Raw genomic sequence first — 21,415 nt, forward strand, 5'->3', positions numbered from 1 at the left:
CACATTGCTCATTTTCTTCTGCAGTTACAAAATAGATTTTAGTATCTCATGTGCTATCTAGCCTCTTGTAGAAGCATATTGTAGTTCATTTTATATTTCCATAGGATTTAAAGTAGTTGATCATTTTCACAATACCTTCTATGAATTTGCCCTCTATGAATGTGGCTCCATGAATGCCACAGTGATATCTGTTTTGACTTCTCTCAATTCTCTTTTAAAACAAGAGATACTATGAGATCTCTCTTTAGATAAGTGTAAAATTCATCAAAGGTATTTTTCCTTGGAACAGACAACTTGTAGAATTTTATGCTAATTTCTTAGCATAATTTCTTTATATAGAAATGACTCATTGAACAATGTTACTATAAATATGCTTATGAGTGACAATTTATTATGAATTACCTAATATTAATGCATGTACAGTGATTTGAATATTCTTGATCCATGAGAAGTGGAACTATTAGGACGTATGGCATTGTTGGAATAGGTGTGGCTTTGGAGAATGTGTATCACTGGGTAGGTGGACTTGGAGGCCTTCTAGTACTCAAACTTCACTCTGTGTGTAAGAGAGACCCTATCTGGGTTGCCTCTGGAAAAGAGTCTCCTTCTGGATGCCTTCTGATCAAGATATGGAACTCTCAGCTCCTCCAACACCATGTCGCATACAAGCTGCCATGTTTTCAGCTATGATGATAATGGACTAAATATCTGAAACTGTAAGTCAGGCCAAATTAAATGTTTTCCTTTATAAGAGTTGCCTTGGTTATGGTGTTTCTTCACAGCAATGGAAATCCTAACTATGACACCATGTGATTATATCAGGTGGCTATTTTCCTTTTTTCTGAGGAGATGAAGATAAAATGTTTTCATATTTCTTATCCTATTTTACACTTTAGTTTTATTCATCTTTTGACTACATTTTTCATTAACTCTGTAGTAAACTGTCCATATCAATGAGAGTTATTCTGCACTATCCATCACATCATTTAAACTATCTACACAGACTCACCTGATATTTATAAAATATTTCTTTAACAAATTATTCACCCTTTAATTTAATGTCCTTGCATGAATGTATCTTTAAGTTTCTACTCTTCAAAGTAGATGATTTAAGTCCATATTTAAGAAAATTAATTACTCCTATTAATAACAAACTGGCAGGAAGTATAAATATTAGCATATCATCAATTGATCATAAAAATATCCATCAGGGTATACCTTCCACTTCTACATAAAGAGTGCCCTAGAAACCAACTTCAGAGCCCACTTCTTTATGAATGCTTTATTGTTTTTGTTTGTTGTGTGTATATGTGTGTGTGTTTGTGACTTATTTTGTGAAAGAAGTTCAATTTATTTTCTTACTTAGAGGGTATAAAGAAACTAAAACAATAAAAAATACCTTAGAATGGACAGAACTGAATATTACCTGACATTAAATTATATTTTGAAGTTATTAGTTTTATTAAATGTGATTTTCAAAGTATTCTAATTATGATGAATGGCAATTATATTCTTATAACCTCATACTGAAACATGAAATCTAAAAGGAAAGTTTCTTCAATGTTACAGAAAATGATGTGTATGTACATAAATATCTAGTTTACTAAATATGAAACATGTGAATTGGAGTTTATTTCACTTGAATTGTGAAATTTACTTTTGCCTTATATAGGTTTGTCATTCTTATGGTTATTATGAAACAGAAAGCAAACAGAAGTTCCCAATGACTCGCTTTGTAGTTTCACTTTAGTGTTCATGTATATGTTTCAGTTGATTAAAACAAAACAATCAGAAACATTTTTAAGGACTGATACTTGTTTCATGAATACAGTTTGGGAAACTTTTAGCCACATCTTCTTTGTGGGTACATGGAACATGAGAAGCTAATGAGTCCTCAAGAACATTTAATATTTTACAAAATGCTTACTTTAGGATGTCCTTCTGCAGATTTAATTTTCTCACAATATCTTTTTAGGTTCCAGATTCTGCTCAATTGTAGTCTATGTAGCAATGCATGTCCTACCTAGTTTGTGGGTCTAGATGTTTTATTGTATGTCAGCTTTTATTAAGAGACTTTAAAAATATTTTTATCAGCAAATGAGAAACAGGTAAACTGCCCCCACCCTAATCAAGGAAGAAGGCTAACCAGTCTTTTTGGTAGCTAAGTGACTAAGCAGCAAAGACTAGCTTACAATTAGATAGAAATTAAAAACAATGCTGTCAAACTCAGAGAATTTAATAAATAAATTTCAGGTTGCATCCACTTTTAGATCCATTGAACACTGTACAAAACTCAACTGTCAAAGCCACATGGGAATGTCTATGGGAAGCAGGTGGCAAGCTTGCTGACTTGCATCTTCAAATACATCCATTGCATTCTTTAGATAGACAAGGGCAGATGCAGCATTTCTGTGAAAACATTCACAATAAGTAAACTTCATATTTCAGCATCTCTCAAATTCTAAATTAAGAAAGTTATTATTCTTTTTATGGGCAAAATATATTCCATACTGTTTCCCTTTGTTTACTTAAAATATTTTGTTATCTAGAGCATTTAACTTATGATTTAAACATTCATACATTTACTAATCTGATAAGTAAAATAATGTAAATGAAGAAGAGATAGAATACTCAGCTTTAATTGAAACATCTTTATCAACCCCAAGTCATCTTTCAAGGCTTAGGCAACATCATAGAAGAAAAGGCAGAAAGAATGAAAAAGCTGCAGGATGTGGAGTACTACTGTGGTACGTTGTCTTGTGGACTAACGTAGCTAAATGCTCTCATGAACTCATAGTAGCTGTGATCACCTGCACAAGACTTATACATGATCTAACACACAAAAATCCCTACATAGACAAGATCTTGATCTCAAAACTTCATTTTACATGGAATAAATATCACTGATATTTGCCGCAGGTGGGAGAATTATTCTTGGAGAATCTGGCCACTGATGAGTTCCCCAAGGTCCAGAAGATAACCTCAAACACATAGACTAAAGAAAATCACTCACTGGAGTTAATGGGCTCAAAAAAGAAGAGAATGAGAAACAGATAACACAAGGTTTGAATGGAGACAGGCTTGGGAACTGTGGAGGGAATTGAAGAAGGAAAATGTTAATTATATATGGTAATATCACATTGCAATCATATAAGAATTGTCATAGATTAAAAAAATATTTTGAATCATATGTATCAAAATGATTTTGCCTGATGACAAATTAGTTTGGATCTTAAAAAGCAAGTATATAATAAGCTAAGATTTTAAAGATATTTGTATACAGCTAAATAACACATACAAGATAGTATATTCAATTTTATATACCTTTCCTTATTTTATGATGCTAAATCTACTTTTAAATTTCACAATCCCATATACTGTTCTCAGATTCTTAGCCAAAATGCTTTCTAATTAAGATTGTTTTAATGCATTTTCTTAAGGTTTTTAAATCTAGAAAATTAAACCAAACTTTGACTTCAAGTTACTTACTAAGAACTGCTTGGAAAATTAAAAACATGGACATATTTATAATTCTATGTTCTTAACTTCAAACAAAACTCAACAAAAAAGTAATTAAAGAGAAAAATGTAAAGCCTATTTGTTCTTATTGCATACATAGAATTAAAATAATATGTCTTTCTTGAAAGCCACTGAATTGTTTTACAAAGGCTATCTTAGCACTGCTAAAAAATAGATTCTTTTATATAGTTCAATTAGGAAATGAGATATTTTGCTTACAATGGATATTCCACATGGGAATATCACTTAAGAAATATCCATTATTTTTATTTATTATTCAACAGTAAGTCACGATCATCCTGGATGGAAGATACTAATTAGATATATGAATATTCTTGTTATAAATAATTTAATGATACATGAATAGTTATTTGTATGGAAATTTTATGCTGAGTTGAATTTGAATCATTCAGAAGTACTTTCTTGCATTCAATGTCTAATCTGTGAACTTTCAGAATCAATCACTTTAAGAAACATTAAAGCAGCCAGGTGTTGGTGGCACATGCCTTAAATCCCAGCACTTGGAAGGCAGAGGCAGGTGGATTTCTGAGTTTGAGGCCAGCCTGGTCTACAGAGTGAGTTCCAGGACAGCCAGGGCTATACAGAGAAATCCTGTCTTGAAAAAAACAAAACAAAACAAAAAAAAAAAACAAAAACAAATACAAAAACAAAAAAAAGAAAGAAAAAAATAAAGAAACATTAAAGCAATGGCATGTGCAATCTGTTCAGTTTCAGCATACCTACCTGCCAGATGAGGGGTATGCAGCACATTGCTTCCTTTAAGATCTTACTTTCAAAGAAAGATCAGTCTGTAGTCTACTGTAAGTCTTATATTTTGAGAATATTTATCTCTGGTACAATGTCTATTGAACTGTTCACATAGTAAAACAAAACAAAAGAAGCTTCTGGTTTCTGCCTCTGCCTGTAGCAGATCCTCTGCTACAGGGCTCCATACCCAAATTGTGACAGAAGGGAGGAAGCCTCCCAGAAGTGCAGACAACCACTGCTGCTCAGAGGAACCTGCCCAGAATCCTGAGAGGCTGCCTGGGACATGAGTCTTCAGGTTTCCATCTGTGCCCAGAGCTTATCCTGTGCCATAGAGCTACATTCACAAATGTCACCAGGAGAGAGCTGGCATCCCAGGAGTGCCTACACACCTGTGAGCACACGTAAGACCACCACTTCTCTTCAAATTCCTGGCCTAAGGGGGACCCTCACAGAGCCATTAGGACACAGGAACCAAGGATCAGCTGGGGACAGGATCCTTCTAGTCTCTGCACCAGAGAGCTGACACTATACCACAGCTCTCCATATCCAAATTCCTTCTGGAGAGAACTGCTATCCCAAGGAGTACTGACACATAGGCTTGCAGGGGGAACAAGTCAAAGTCAGAGACAGAAATCCCAGCTAAGAGCAGAGATAACCAGATGACAAAAGGCAAGCACAAGAACATAAGCAACAGAAACCAAGACTACATGGCATCATCAGAACCCAGTTCTCCCCCCACAGTGAACACTGGTTACTCCAAAACACCAGAAAAGCAAGACTCTAATTTAAAAATTACATCTCATGATGATGATAGAGGGTTTTAATAAGGACATAAATAACTCCCTTAAAGAAATACAAGAGAACACAGGTAAACAGGTAGAAGAACTTAAAAAGGAAACACAAAAGTCCCTCAATTCTGAACATCTATGCTCCAAATGCAAGGGCTCCCACATTCACAAAATTAACTTTACTAAAGCTAAAAGCACATGCTGCACCTCACACAATAATTGTGGGGGACTTCAACACCCCAGTCTCATTGGTGGACAGATCTGGAAACACAAAGTAAACAGAGACACAGTGAAACTAAGAGAAGTTTTTGACCAAATGGATTTAAAAACTATGTATGGAACATTTCACCCTAAAGCAAAAGAGTGTACCTTCTTTTCAACACCTCAAGGTACCATCTCCAAAACTGATTATATAATTGGTCACAAAGTAGACCTCAACAGATATAAGAAGATTGACATAATCACATGCCTCCTTTCAGATCACTATAGATTAAGGCTATTCTTCAAAAGCAACAAAAACAACAGAAATCCCACATACACATTGAAGCTGAACAATGCTCTACTCAATGATAAGTTGGTCAAGAAAGAAATAAAGAAAGAAATTAAAGACTTTTTACAATTTAATGAAAATGAAGATGTGACCCTCCTATAGCTGAGGGCTAATTCTATCAGACCCCACCTTGCCATAGATAACCACGCCTCTCTGCCTACCTCCTGCTAATTGCCATGCCTCTCTCCAAGTTCCAGTTTCACTGGAAGTCCCACCTCCATAGACTGAAGATGAAGCTGCTGATTGGGCCAAGTTACTGATGAACTTGGGGGAGGGGTTTTGCTTTACCTATCTACCTGTTTGCTTATAACAAAGAGGAATTCAGTGAATGATGGCAGACTGAGAGCATACCATGTGTTGGTCGAATTTTTTCAAACCCTTCCTGCATTTCCAGTACCCCAATTTATTCAGGCCTTGACCCCCATTCCAGAAAACCCATTCATATGAGTGGCTGCTGGCAGCTACATGAAGATACAATATACCCAAACTTATGGGACACAATGAAAGCAGTGCTAAGAGGAAAACTCATAGATCTGACTGCCTCCAAAAAGAGATTGGAAAGAGGGTACACTAGCACACCTGGAAGCTCTAGAACAAAAGGAAGCAAATATACCCAAGAGGAATACATGGCAGGCAATAATCAAACTTAGGGCTGAAATAAACCAAGTAGAAACAAACAAACGAAAAACTATACAAAGAATCAACAACACCATGAGTTGGTTCTTTGAGAAAATCAAGAAGATAGGTAAATCTTTAGCCAGACTAACCAGAGGGGACTGAGACAGTACACAAATTAATAAAATCAGTAATAAAAATGGAAATATAACAACAGAAAATGAGGAAATTCAAAAGAATCACCGGATTCTACTACAAAGGCCAATAATCAGCAAAATTGTAAAATCAGGTACCAAAGTTAAATCAGGATTAGATAAATGATCTAAACAGTCACATATCCACTAAAGAAATAGAAACAGTCATTAATAGTCTCCCAACCAAAAAGAGCCCCAAACCAGATTTAGTTCAGAGTTCTATCAGACCTTCAAAGAAGACCTAATACCAATACTCCTCAAACTATTCCACAAAATAGAAACAGAAGAAACTCTACCTAACTCATTCTATGAAGCCACAATTACTCTGATACCTAAACCACACAGAGACCAAAAAAAGAAAGAGAACTTCAGACCAATTACTTTTATGAATATTGATGCAAAGATACTCAATAAAACTCTTGCAAATTTAATGCAAGAACATATCAATCATCCAACATTATCAAGTAGGCTTCATTCCAGAAATACAGGGATGGTTCAATATACAGATATTCATCAACGTAACTCACTATATAAACAAACTCAAAGGAAAAAAATGATCATTTCATTATATGCGGAGGAAGCATTTGACAAAATCCAACACACCTTCATCATAAAAGTCTTGAAAAGATTAGGAATTCAAGGGCCATACTTAAACATAGTAAAAGCAATATATAGCAAACCAGTAACCAACATCAAACTAAATGGAGAGAAACTTGAAGCAATCCCACTAAAATCAGGGACTAAATAAGGCTGCCCACTCTCTCCCTACCTATTCAATATAGTACTTGAAATCATAGCCAGAGCAATTAGACAACAAAAGGAGACCAAAGGGATACAAATTGGAAAGGGAGAAGTCAAATATCACTATTTGCAGGTGATATGATTGAATACTTAAGTGACACCAAAAATTATACCAAAGAACTCCTAAACCTGATAAACAACTTCATCAAAGTAGCTGGATATAAAATTACCTCAAACAAATTAGTGGCCTTACTCAAAGGATAAGCAGACTAAGAAAGAAATTAAGAAAACAGCACCATCCACAATAGTCACAAATAACATAAAATACTTTGGTGTGACTCTAACTAAGTAACTGAAAGCTGTATATGACAAGAACTTCAAGTCTCTGAAGAAAGAAATCGAAGATCTCAGAAGATGGAAAGATCTCCCATGCTCATGGATTGACAGGATTAATACAGTAAAAATGGACATCTTGCCAAAAGCAATCTACATATTCAATGCAATCCCCATTAAAATTCCAACTCAATTCTTCATAGAGTTAGAGAAACCTAGGTGTACTGGCTGGTTTTGTGTGCCAACTTGACACAGGCTGGAGTTATCACAGAGAAGGGAGCTTCAGTTGGGGAAGTACCTCCATGAGATCCAACTGTGGGGCATTTTCTCAATTAGTGATTAAGGGGGTAGGGCCCCTTGTGGGTGGTGTCATCCTTGGGCTGAAAGTCTTGGGTTCTATAAGAGAGCAGGCTGAGCAAGCTAGGAAAAGCAAGCCAGTAAGGAACATCCCTCCATGGCCTCTGTATCAGCTCCTGCTTCCTGACCTGCTTGAGTTCTAGTCCTGACTTCCTCTGGTTATCAACAGCAATGTGGAAGTAAGCTGAATAAACCCTTTCCTTCTCAACTTGCTTCTTGGTCCTGATGTTTGTGGAGGAATAGAAACCCTGACTAAGACACTCGGGTAGTGAAAAATATTCTCAACAATAAAAGATTTCTGGACCTTGTCCTGTGAAGGCTCTATGCTCCAATGTAGGCAAACTCCAGGGCCAGAAAGCTGGAGTGGGTAGGTTGGTAAGCAGGGCGTAGGGGTAGGAGATAGGGGATTTTCAGTGAGGAAACAAGGAAAAGGGATAACATTTGAAGTGTAAATAAGGAAAATATCAAATAAAAACAAAACAACAAAAAAACAAAAAACCAAAATTAATATATGTGGAAGAGGCTTTATGGAGGAGGAAATTGGTCACTGTTGGGTAGAAGAGTAAGAATATTCATAAAATTGGACTGAAACTGTTAACAAATTTAATAGAATTTATTACTATACCAATTTACTTTTTTAAAGTAGTCATTTTCATAGTTGAATTATTCTATAGAAGAATATTAAATAAAAATGAAGGATAAAAATATTAAGTTGGAGAACAGGTCCATAAAAAGCATGAAGCTAATACTGGGAACATCCCCAATGATCACCACTCTATGACCACACCCATTTAATGGTCACAGCCATGATCTTTGCTTCCCTGATCCATGGTGAAAAATCACACTTGTGCATTCATGTGCATGTACGTGTGAAAACACAAACATGCACACACACACACATACACACACACATACATATATACACACACATACACATCCAAGGACAAATGAACATATAAAATAAAACTTTTCCTGATTAATGTCAATAATGGTGTGTTTTATAGAACATTGTAAGACTAAATGTCAAAGACAAACTGTTTATTGGACTGGATTTACGTGAAAATTCTCTTTCTGCCTAGCAGATCCCTGACTTCTTGCTGTGCTGTCATGCTGTCTCTGTGCCCACATCCTTAAGTTTCATTATTTCATTCTTCAAGTTCTTCTGAATTAACTGAAGCAACTATTATAGATCCAATCCCCAAATAATAGCCCATTCCAAGGTACACTGTATAAAACTAATAAATATAAATGGTTTATTCATTCCAGCCAATATGAAAGTAAAAGACAAATATATTAAATCCTGAGATATTGGAATCACTTTAAAATAGACAAAGTTAAATGAAGGAGAGTTTACCTTCCCAGATTTAAATTGTAATCTCAGACTACTAAAGTACTATCCTTAAAGGTATTCAGCCACACTTTAAAAACACAAACATGATAACTTTATTATGCTATGTTAAAAATTTAAGAGACTATCAAAAGCTAGCATATTTTGAAGAGAAGAAACAGAAATAAATGTCTACCATTGAAGATTTCAAATGTATTATAAAAGTATAGGAACTTAAGAAATTGTATTTCTATATTGATATGTGCAGACATAAATGAAATAAAATACAATATCCACCAATATTCATGTATGTATGGAAAATACCTAAGATCAATTCAGTTAATTTAACAGATATCTGAGGCAAGTTGGATTATAGTGTACAAAATAAAGAAGCTAGATTGTTATACAATAACTTGTGAAAATTAATACAAACTAACTTTGACCCATGATCTAAATGGAAGAAGCAAGAACTATGATATATTTGAAGAAAAACACAAATGAATTCCTTCAAAATATTCAATTGGTATTGCTTTATTCAATATTACACACACACACACACACACACACACACACACACACACACACACACAACACAGCCCAAAAGAAGAAAATGTCAAGTTGGACATCATGATATAATTTGTGAGTGTATAGCCACAAATTATCAAAAAAGAAAAATACATAAGAGAAAGTATTTGCTAATTAACTATCACATACAGCATCAAGAATCTTGAAGCAACAACACTCAAAATGCACACAGAAATTGAGAGATAAGTCTAAAAAAACCCCAGAATTTGAATAAACATGCAATTATTAATATGTATAATATTAAAAAGAAACTGAAATACTTTCTCAGAACTGATGAAAATATAGCAATGGAAATTTTCTGAAAGTGGCTTTTGTGACTCCTCACAAGAAAATGGGAAGATAAATAACTAGAAAATTCTTAAAAGATTTAGCAAATTATTACTCTGTGCATACTCAAGTAATTTGAATTAAACTAAATAAATATGAATGGCATAACTTAGAAGTATTTGTAGAAATATAAGTAACATTTTATTATTAAGAGACATGCAACAACTACATTTTTGACAAAAAAAAAACTTTAGGATATGTAATATATGAGAGAAAAATAAAAGTTAAAAGAAGAAAATTAAATTGAAGGAAGTTTGCAAAGTATGGCAGGAATGAACCACAAAATATGATGCTAAATAAAATGAGAAAAAGTCACAAAATATACTATGTGAACCTTTTGTTTGTTTGTTTGTTTTTTCAAGACACGGTTTCTCTGTGTAGCCCTGGCTGTCCTGGTACTCACTCTGTAGACCAGGCTGGCCTCGAACTCAGAAATCCACCTGCCTCTGTCTCCCAATTTCTAGGATTAAAGGCGTGTGCCACCACTGCCCCATATGTGACTCGTTTTTAAAATAGCTTCTAAATTAAGCAATTTTTTAAAGAAAATAAAAGTACATTTTATGTTACAGGTTCCCAAGGAAAAGGAAATGAAATGAAAATTATAGTTTAATATATATTATATATGAACATATTTAATAAAATATTTATGTGTAGGTATTAATTTTCTTTAAAGAATTATGATTTACAACAGATTCATTTTTTTGTTTTCCACAAAATGTAACTGCAAAATATTTTACATTCAATTATACCTTTGGGTTCTTTATTCCAAATGTACCCCCAAACCACCACCACCACACACAAAACCTGACCAGTTCTCTGTGTTTGAAATCTGCACCCAGCACCAGCAACAGGAGTCTGGTGTTTCTTTTCTTTTTTTGTTTTTTTTTTTTTCTCTTTCTTTCTTTCTTTCTTTTTTTTTTTTTTTTGATTTTAGTTTTATTGAATTATGGTGAGAAAAGTCATATGATTTCAATTTATCTGAATTTGTTAACATTTAAATACATATTTTAAGTAAATAGAATTAAATCACATTCTTGTTTCCCCTTTTATACCACAACTCCTCCCAGAGACCCCCCTTCAATAACCACAATACTTTTTTGTCATATTCTTTAAAATTTATAAAATATTATAACACTAAAAATGAGTACTATAAAAATAGTTTGATCTAAAACAACAATCAATTTAACAGTCTTACATAGATGCTTGTCTATCGCAATACTGAAAATACATGCATTTTTAATATAAATTTTAAATAACTCCAAACATATTAGCTGTATATTTTAAAATAATACATCACTACTAGTATTTTCTTAAATGAACATAAATATATAAAGACTTTTTGTTTGTTTGTTTGTTTTGTATTTAGTAGAGCTTAAAATCTTGGCTCTTACTGTGGTACAAGCTCAAAATAAGAATAATTTTTAGACATTGGATTACATTGTAATAAGGCTGTACTTCAATGACCCTCACATCATCAAAGGATTTTATGTCCATTTTTTCTGAGAGTTGACAGTTCTGCTGCACCAAAGAATGAATTGTAGGAACGATTTTTGGATACAGACTTCTTATTATGGTCAAAGCTAATTGACTTGAGTGAGTGAATTTATTCTCAGACCACAGAGTACAGGTTGCATTCATTTATGAAGTAGTGTGTGTATTAAGATGGTCTATCCATAAAGTCATTCACCAACTGTTTCAATGAATAATGGTTCTGCTTGGATGGTGGCACAGACATTAGGTGAGGTTAAGAACCTGGTTTATTGGCTGTGATAATTTGGAAAATCATTCATCTCAGAGAAAGAGTAACTTATAAAGTCTTCTTCTTCAAACTTGACACAATAGTTTAAATTGTCAAGCAAAGCATTCAGTCTCACTCTTTGTTGTTCTCTTACAAGCCACTTCCCACATTAATTGTCTACATTTCTTTTGGCTCTATAAATACTTTTGAAATATGTAAGCTGTTCTGGAAACCATAGTATAGTGTAAAAACATAAAAAAAAATACTACTAATAGAGAGGCTGAGATATGAGAAGCAAGATTTCAAGAACATTATGTTGTAAACAGGAAGACATTGCCACATACAAATAATCTGAAAGTGTATATGGATTGTACAATATTGGAACTATTTCTCCAATTGCCAAATTAGAGAGACTATTGGATGACAGTCAACAAATTTCTAATTCCTCATATTTTTGGATTTCAATCAATTAGGATATGTTGGTAATATTAATTTTCATATTAAGATATTAAGAAAAAGTAATTGTCATTTCCTGTTGTTTTTGTTGTAAGAGGTGGAATTATGTTTGTGTGCTTTTGTTGAAAGATTACTTTCTTGCTTCTTCTAAGGTGTAGTTTTGCCTTTTATGTTGATGTTGTCCATCTATTATCCTTTGTAGGGCTGGATTTGTGGAGAGATATTGTATAAAATTCATTTTGTCATGGAATATGGGCTGTCATTTGTATTTTCTTAGGGTCTGTATGACATCTGCCCAGGATCTTCTAGCTTTCATAATCTCTAGTGAGAAGTCTGGTGGAATTCTTATAGACCTGTCTTTATATGTTACTTGCCTTTTTCCTTTACTGCATTTAAAATTCTTTCTTTGTTCAGTGCATTTGGTGTTCTGATTTTTATGTCAGGAAGAATTTCTTTTCTGGTCCAGTCTACTTGGAGTTCTGTGGGCTTCTTGTATGTTCGTGGGCATCTCTTTCTTTAGTTTAGGGAGGTTTTCTTCTATAATTTTGTCGAAGATATTTACTGGCTCATTACCTTGGGAGTCTTCACTCTCTTCTATACCTATTATCCTTAGGTTTGGTCTTCTCATTGCATCCTGGATTTCTTGAGGGTTTTGGGTTAGGAGCTTTTTGCCTTTTGCATTTTCTTTGACTGTTGTGTCAATGTTTTCTATGGTGTATCCTGCCCCTGAGATTCTCTCTTCTATCTCTTGTATTCTGTTGGTGATGTTTGCATCTATAACTCCTGATTTCTTTCCTAAGTTTTCTATCTCCAGGGTTGTCACTCTTTCTGATATCTTTATTGTTTCTATTTCCATTTTTAGATTCTGGATGGTATTGTTCATTTCATACGCCTGTTTGTGTTTTCCTGTAGTTCTTTAAGGGATTTTTGTGTTTCCTCTTTAAGCCTGTCTAGCTGTTTACCTGTGTTTTCCTGCATTTCTTTGAGGGTGCTATTTATGTCTTTCTTAAAGTCCTGTATCATCATCATGAGAAGTGATTTTAGATCTGAATCTTGCTTTTCTGGTGTGATGTTGGGTCCAGGACTTACTATGGTGGGAGAATTGGGTTCTGATGATGCCATGTAACCTTGGTTTGTGTTGCTTTTATTCTTATGCTTGCCCTGCATCATCTGGTTATCTCTAGTGCTACCTGTCCCTGCTAAATCTGACTGGAGCCTGTTCTTCCTGTGATCCTGGTTGTGTCAGAACTTCTCAGAGTTAAGCTATTTCTGTGATCCTGTGATTCTAAGATCCTGAGATCCTGGGTCTGTTAGAGCGCCTGGGAGTGGAGCTTCTTCTGGGTGTTTTGGGACTGGCTGTGGAGTTTGCACCTAAGGTCTGCTCAGGGCACCGGCTGGCCCAGACAGACTGGAAGCAACACAAGCCACTGGGCTGGTGGAGTTCCTGTGTACCTGGGTCCTGCTGGTCCCTGTTACTCCTGGTGTTGGGACAGATATTGTGTCCTTCTCACCTTTGATCCTGGGTGTGTTAGAGTGCCTGTGAATGGAGCTTCCTCTGGGTGTTGTTGGACTAGCTGTGGAGTTTGTGCGCAGGTTCTGCTCAGAGCACTGGTACAGACAGACCATGAGTCTGGTGATTCTTTGCATTGATTTCCATCACTTTAAGGAAAAATCAACAGGATAGACAACCCATTTCAATTCTGATCATAATGCATTCCAGATACTGGAAATTCTCCATTGTTCAAATACAAATTCTACTCCTCTTAATATTTTTAACTATTAATAGAATTAAATAAATTTATTATGGATAGGTGAGTTATGTTACTAGCTTTTTTCAAATTCTCTTTATGAAAATAGACTTCTTATCCAATACAGTATATTCTGATTACAATTCCCCTTCCTTCAACTGCTATGAGACTCTCCTCCCCCCTACAATCCCATGTGAAACACTATATTTTCTGTCATTCCTTATAAAACAGGTATCTAAACTATAACAATAACATAAATAAAGTAAAAAATAAAAACATAGGTTAATGTAACAAAATAAAGAGAAAAAGAGCAAAAGGAGAACAAGAAATACATATAGGTGCAGGCATATACACATTCACAGAAGCACACACACACACACACACACATACACACACACACACACACAAATCCCATTAAAACATAAAACTAGAAGGACCTCAAAGTTTTAAAAGTATGCTTGACAAAATATTCTAAGACAAGGGACCTCCAATGATGTCACGGACTTAGTTTTGTGTTGACAATCTATTGCTATGCATGGGGTCTATGATTAAGAGTGATTTGTATTCCTAGTGAGACTTTTTGGAGAAAACCAATTTTTTATATGTCTGTGCTTGATTAAGACAGATTCAGAGTTAAGAAAAGGAGATTTTGTCCACATCTCTCAGTACTGGAGCCCCATGTAATTCAGATTCATACAGGCCCTGTGTGTGCCACGAGAATATATGTGAGTTCATATGTGTTCTGATATGCTTCTTGGATCTTGTTTCCTTGATGTCCACTATCCTCTCTTGACAGTCTTTCACTCTTTTTTTCTTCCAGGTACTCTGAGCTCTAAGAGGAGGGAATTGTTCCTGTCAGCTAGCACTTGCTGGCATCTAAAATAGTGTCTGGGTTTGGTGATTGTATATGGGAAGGATTCCAGGTGGGGTAGTCTCTGGATTGTCCTTCCTTCAGTCTCTACTCCATAGTTTGTCACTGCAACTCCTTCCATGGGTATATTGTTCCCCCTTCTAAGAAGGATCAAAGTATTCACACTTTGGTCTTCCTTCTTCTTGAGTTTCTTGTGGTTTGTGGATTGTATCTTGGGTATTCAGAGCTTCTGGGCTAATATGAGTGGGGTAGGGAATAGGGACTTTTCAGGGGGGAAACCAGGAAAGGGGATATAATTTGAAATGTAAATAAAGAAAATACCTAAACAACAACAACAACAAAGAAAACAGAATAAAAGTACTGCTGGAAAAAAAAGAGGAAGGATTTGATGGAGACACCTTACTCTGACTGTTTCAAGGTCTCCCACTCTCTACACATTTTTCAGATGTTGGTCTGGTTTTGGTCTTTTAAACTGTAGAAGTAGGCTTCTCTAAAGATACTGAGCAAAACCTTTATTTATGATTATAAAAGACTGGTGTTAGGTATTTTATGGATGCTTTTGAAGAACTATAGTATTTGTTTTTGTTGTTTGTTTTATTTATTTTTTTATCCTATGTCACTGGCCTATGTGAACTCAGGCTCTTGGTCAGCTGTGCAGGGCAGGGATTAGTTCCGTGTCATGGAGTGAGCCTTAAATTTAATCTAGTATTTGTTGGTTACTCCCACAAACTTTGGGCTACTAGCATAATCTTGCATCCATGTCACTATGTAAATCATATGACTTCTAGTTGGATTGATGTTTTGCTTTCTGCTTTGATTGTATACTGTATCTTCTAGTATCCAGAACCCTATTCAGCAAGGGTGGAGGCTCTAATCATTTATCTGTATGTGCGATGAGTTGTGTAGGTTTGTCTTCAGCAATAGGGACTTATGGTCAGTCTGTGAAAAGCAACCCTTGACAATATTCTAAGTTGTATGTGGTTCCCATAGGGCTCATTTGGCCAACAGTTTGATTATATCTAACATGTTTCAGGAACAGGAGGTTTCATAAGTGACAAGAGTTGAACAATTTGGGCTCTGTCTTTCCTCCTACCCCCTTTGTTTGGCAATTTTATTTATAATGTCATTATGTAAGTATATATTTTATACAAATGAATACATATGATATTTTTTTCTGTCTGGGTCTCAAGTTCTCTCAGAGTTTTTTTAAATCTTCATCAATTTGCCTGCAAATATCATGATTTCATTTTTTTAAACTGCTGAGTAATATTCAGCTTGTAAAAGTACCACACTCTCTTTATCTCTTCTTCCATAGATGGAAAGCTAGGCTATTTCCAATTTCTGGTGTTATGAATGCAGCAGCAATGGAAATGATGGAGTAAACATTTCTGTTATAGAATAAAGTACCTTTTAGAAAAGAAGTACAGCTGGAAGATGAAGAATACCAATTCCCAATATCCTGAGGAACCAGCACACTGATATCCAGAGCTGCTGTGAAAGTTTTCAATGACACCCGTAATGAATGAGCATTCCAAATACTCCATAGGAGCTGTCATTCATTATATGGACCTTGAATATTCAGAGGAGTGTAAGACCATATTTCAATGCAAATCTTTAATAGGCATTACATGATGACTAAGGAGGTTAAACAGTTTTTTGAGTGAATCTTAGTCATTTGAATTTCCTCTTTTGAGAATTCTTTTGGTATCTTCATTCCATTTTTAATTGGGGTCTTAGATTTCTATATACAGTTCTTTTAATTCTTTATATACTTTTGCATATTAGTCTTCTTTTAGATGGATAATTAAAAAAAGAAATCTTTGAACATTCCTTATGCTGTTGCTGTTTTCCTAATGATGGTGACCTTTGCTTACAGAAGCTTTTCAGATTCATGTGGTCCTCTTTAGTAATTGTTAATCTGCATTTTCAGTATTCTGTCGAAGAAGTTGTCTGGTGTACCAATGTGTTCAAAGCTATTACTCAATTTATCTCCTATCAGGATCAGAGTACCTAATTCTATATTGAAATCTAGATCCACTTAGAGTTGAGTTTTGTGCAGGGTGATAGATATAGATCTATTTCTATTCTTCAAAGCATGCATACATTCACTTTGACAAGCACCATTAGTTGAAATGCTTTCTTTTCTAAAATGTATATTTCTTCATTATCAAAATTACATGTCCATAGGTGTATGAATTTATGCCACAATCTTCAGTTCTATAGATTACATGGCAATTCTGTGCTAATGCCATCCTGTTTGGTTTTGTTCCTTTTTATAACTATTGCTTTGTGATACAATTTGAAATATGGGATAGTGGTAACTCTCACAGTTCTTTTATTATTTGAGACTCTTTTTTTTCCATCCTGTTCTTTTCATGTTTCCATTCGTGGCTGAAAATTTTTCTTTCAAGTTTTGTGAAGAATTATGTTGGAATTTTGATGGGAATTGCATAGTATTTGTAGATTGGTTTCTGTAGGATAGGCATTTGTATCATATCAATCCTACTATCCATGAGCATAGATCTTTCCATTTTCTAACCTTTTGTAAAATATATTTTTTCAAAGATGAAGTTTGATTATACAAATTATCCCCAGATTTTTTGTATTATTTGAGGCTATTGTGAAAGGTGCTATTTCCCTGATTTCTTCCTGAAACCTTTTGCCATTTGTATATAAGAGGGCTACTTAGTCTGGCAGTGGTGGCACACGCCTTTAATTCCAGCCCTTGTCAGGCACAAGCAGGTGAATTTCTGAATTCCAGGCCAGGCTGGTCTATAGAGTGAGTTCCAGGACAGCTAGGGCTACACAGAGAAACCTTGTCTTGAAAAAAAAATGAGGGCTACTTACATTTATATGTTACTATGTATCATGCTGAAATGATGAATGTGTTTATCAGCTATAGAAGTTCTCTAGTGAAAATTATAGGGTCAGTTATGTATACAATCATATCATTTACTCACATTAATAATTTGCTTTTTACCTTTCATTTTGTACCAAATTGATCTCTTTTTGTAGTATCGCTGGCTGACTCTTTTCTTTTTAATTTTTATTAGATATTTTATTTATTTACATTTCAAATGGTATATCCTTTTCGAGTTTCCCCTCTGAAAAAAGAAAACCCTATTCCCTCCCCTCACCCTCTGCTCACCAACTCACCCTCTTGCACTTCCTGGCCCTGGCATTCCTGTACAATGGGACATAGAGCCTTCACAGGACCAAGGGCCTCTCCTCCCATTGATGACCGACTAGGCCATCCTCTGCCTCATATGCAGCTGGAGCCACGAGTCCTACCACGTGTACTCTTTGGTTGGTGGTTTAGTTTTTTTGGGAGCTCTGAGGGTACTAGTTAGTTCATGTTGTTGTTCTTCCTATGGGACTGCAAACCCCTTCAGCTCCTTGGGTCCTTTCACTAGCTCCTTTTTTAGAGACCCTGCACTCAGCCCAATGGATGGCTGTGAGCCTCCACTTCTGTATTAGTTTGGTACTTTCAGAGCCTCTCAAGAGACAGCTATATCATGCTCCTGTCAGAAAGCACTTGCTGACCTCCACAACAGTATCTGGGTTTGGTGATTGAATATAGGAAGGATTCCCAGGTGGGGCAGTCTCTAGAGTGTCCTTCTTTCTCCAAATCCATCTATTTCCCTAAGAATTTAATAAATTCATTGTTTTTATTACCTGAGTAATAACGAAGTATCTACACTTTGGTCTTCTTTTTTCATGAGTTTCTTGTGGTTTAAGGATTGTATCTTGGGTATTCCAAGCTTCTGGCCTTATAGCCTCTTATCAGTGAGTGCATACTATGTGTGTTATTTTGTGAATGGGTTACCTCCCTCAGGGTGATATCCTCCAGATCCACCCATTTCCCTAAGAATTTCACAAATTCATTATTTTTAATGACTGAGTAGTACTCCATTGTGTAAATGTACCACATTTTCTGTATCCATTCCTCTGTAGAGGGATGTCTGGGTTGTTTCCAGCTTCTGGATATTATAAATAAGGCTGCTATGAACATGGTGGAACATGTATCCTTATTACATGTTGGAGCATCTTCTGGGTATATGCCCAGGAGTGGTATGGCTGGGTCCTCAGGTAGTACTATGTCCAATTTCCTGAGGAAATGCCAAACTGATTTCCAAAGTGGTTGTATCAGCTTGTAATCCCACCAGGAATGAAGGAGTATGCTTCTTTCTCTACATCCTCACCAGCAAATCTTTTCACCTGTATTTTTGATCTTAGCATATCTGACTGATGTGAGGTGGAATCTCAGGGTTGTTTTGATTTCCCTGATAACTAAGGATGTTGAACATTTCTTTAGGTGCTTCTCAGCCATTCAGTATTTCTCAGTTGAGAATTCTTTGTTTAATTCTGTACCCCATTTTTAATAGGGTTATTTGGTTCTCTGCAGTCTACCTTCTTGAGTTAAGACTTTTACATAGTGCTTGAAAATATGGAAAACCTTGCCTTGCCTCCTGCATACGTGGAAAATTAGACTTTTCTTTCATATTTTCCAATTTGGTGTGCAGGTTTTTAAAATATGTCCTAAAATTCTCTGGACTCCCTGATTATCAGGGGTTTTTTTGTATAATTCACATATCACATAATTCATCTATAATTTTGTGAAGTTGAATCTTTTTTTTCCATCTCTTAGTTAACTTCTATCAATGTTATTGCTTTTCTCCAAAATCAATGCTTTGTTACATTGTCTTTATATTTATTTGTTGATTTCTCTATTTTATTCAATTTTCTTGGTAATTTATTTTTTGCCATATAATCTTTTTGGAAATTATTTCTCTTTCATGTTGTAGATCTTTCAGATGTACTATTAGGTTACCAATAGGAAATCTCTCCTTTTTTCTTTTTTAATGTAGCTACTCACTTCTGTGAGCTTGCCCCTTAAATACTGTTTTGATTGTCTCCCATAAATTTGGTACTGTGTGTAATCATTTTCATTCAATTCTACAAAGTCTTTCCTGAACCATTGTCATTCTTTATTGAGCTATCTAGTTTCCATGATTTTATAGTCTTCTTGCTTTTTGTTGTTAATATCTAATGCTGTTCTGTGATGACCAGATAGGATGCAGGGTATTATTTCAATTTCCTTGTATCTGTTGAAACTTGTTTATGTCTTTGTGGTCAATTTTGGAGAAAGTTGTATGAGCTGTGGGAGATAAAATTCATTCATTTGTGTTTGGATGAAATCTTGTGTAAATATTTCTTAGGTCCACTTACTTTATGACAGCATTTAGCTTCTATTAGGTATGTCTTCATACATTATTTCCTTCTTTGCCCTTGCAGCTTTAATGTTATTATTTTTTTTTGCTATATTAGTGTTTTGATTATTATATGTCATAAGTAATGTTTTCTGGTATAATCTATTTGGTGTTCTATATTCTTCCTGCACCCTGTTTGGCACTTCTTTCTTTAAGTTGGGGAAAATTTCTTCTATGATTTTCTTAAAAATAATCTCCATGCTTTTGACCTTGGTTTCTTCTGCTTAATTTCAAGTTCTTAAAATTTTCAGTTCTCGTTTTACCTGCTTGAGTTTTTTTAGAGATCCTATTTGTACTAAGTTTCTAGAACTATTTTCTTCATTTCATTCCAAAATTTCTTCTTATAGACTCATATTATTAAAATATTTATAGTCTTTTCTTTGTGTCTAAGATTTCTTGTATATTTTCTGTCTAGATAATTTTATGTTTGAAATTCTATTTGAACAAGTGTTCTATCTTTTTCTGTCTTTTAATTATTGCCTCAGATTCACTCTTTCATCTTTGGCATTCCATTGGTGACAATTGCCTCTGAGGAACCTGTTCAAGTTTTTACAATTTTTAGTTCTCATTTTTCCTCAATTTGGGTTTTTTTAAAGATTCAGTTTGTACTTATGTGTTTCAAACTATTTTTTTCATTTCATTCCGAAGTTTGTTTTCATAGATTTCACTAGTGGTTTTATTCATATGCTCTGTAAGGTCCTTTATCATATTTATAATGTATATTTTGAAATACTTTCCTGTGCTTCAGCTATATTGCATATCTCTCTTAGGGTTAATAGGTTCTAGTTGAGTCATACTGTCCTAGCCTTTCTGCATTTTGTTTTTATGCTGCTATATATACATCTCTGTTGGCGATGATTGTAATTCCAAATGATGCATTCTGGTTTGGTCTTTGTTGGGTGCTTGCCTCATTCTTTAGTTTCTGTTGCCTTCCCTGTTTCTTTGGAAACTGTGGTAACTCTGGGTTTCCTTCATATGATGTGCTTCTATGTATTGTGATCTGTCACTAAGAATTGATGTTGAGCTAGAAGTGGGTTCATAGGGTCCACAGATGATGGAAGAAAGCTGGGTATGCCACCAGGATCTGAGTAGACTCCTGGTAATGGGGACAGGAAGGAAAGAGGGCTAAGATCAATTGGTCTGCCACAAAGCTGGAGATAAGACTGAGGATTGGAATTGTAGGACAGGAAGTAGACTGAAGATTACCAATCCAAGTGTCTGGTAGGTA

This window comes from Mastomys coucha, unplaced genomic scaffold (assembly GCF_008632895.1).
Source record: "Mastomys coucha isolate ucsf_1 unplaced genomic scaffold, UCSF_Mcou_1 pScaffold6, whole genome shotgun sequence".
In the NCBI taxonomy this organism is placed as follows: domain Eukaryota; kingdom Metazoa; phylum Chordata; class Mammalia; order Rodentia; family Muridae; genus Mastomys; species Mastomys coucha.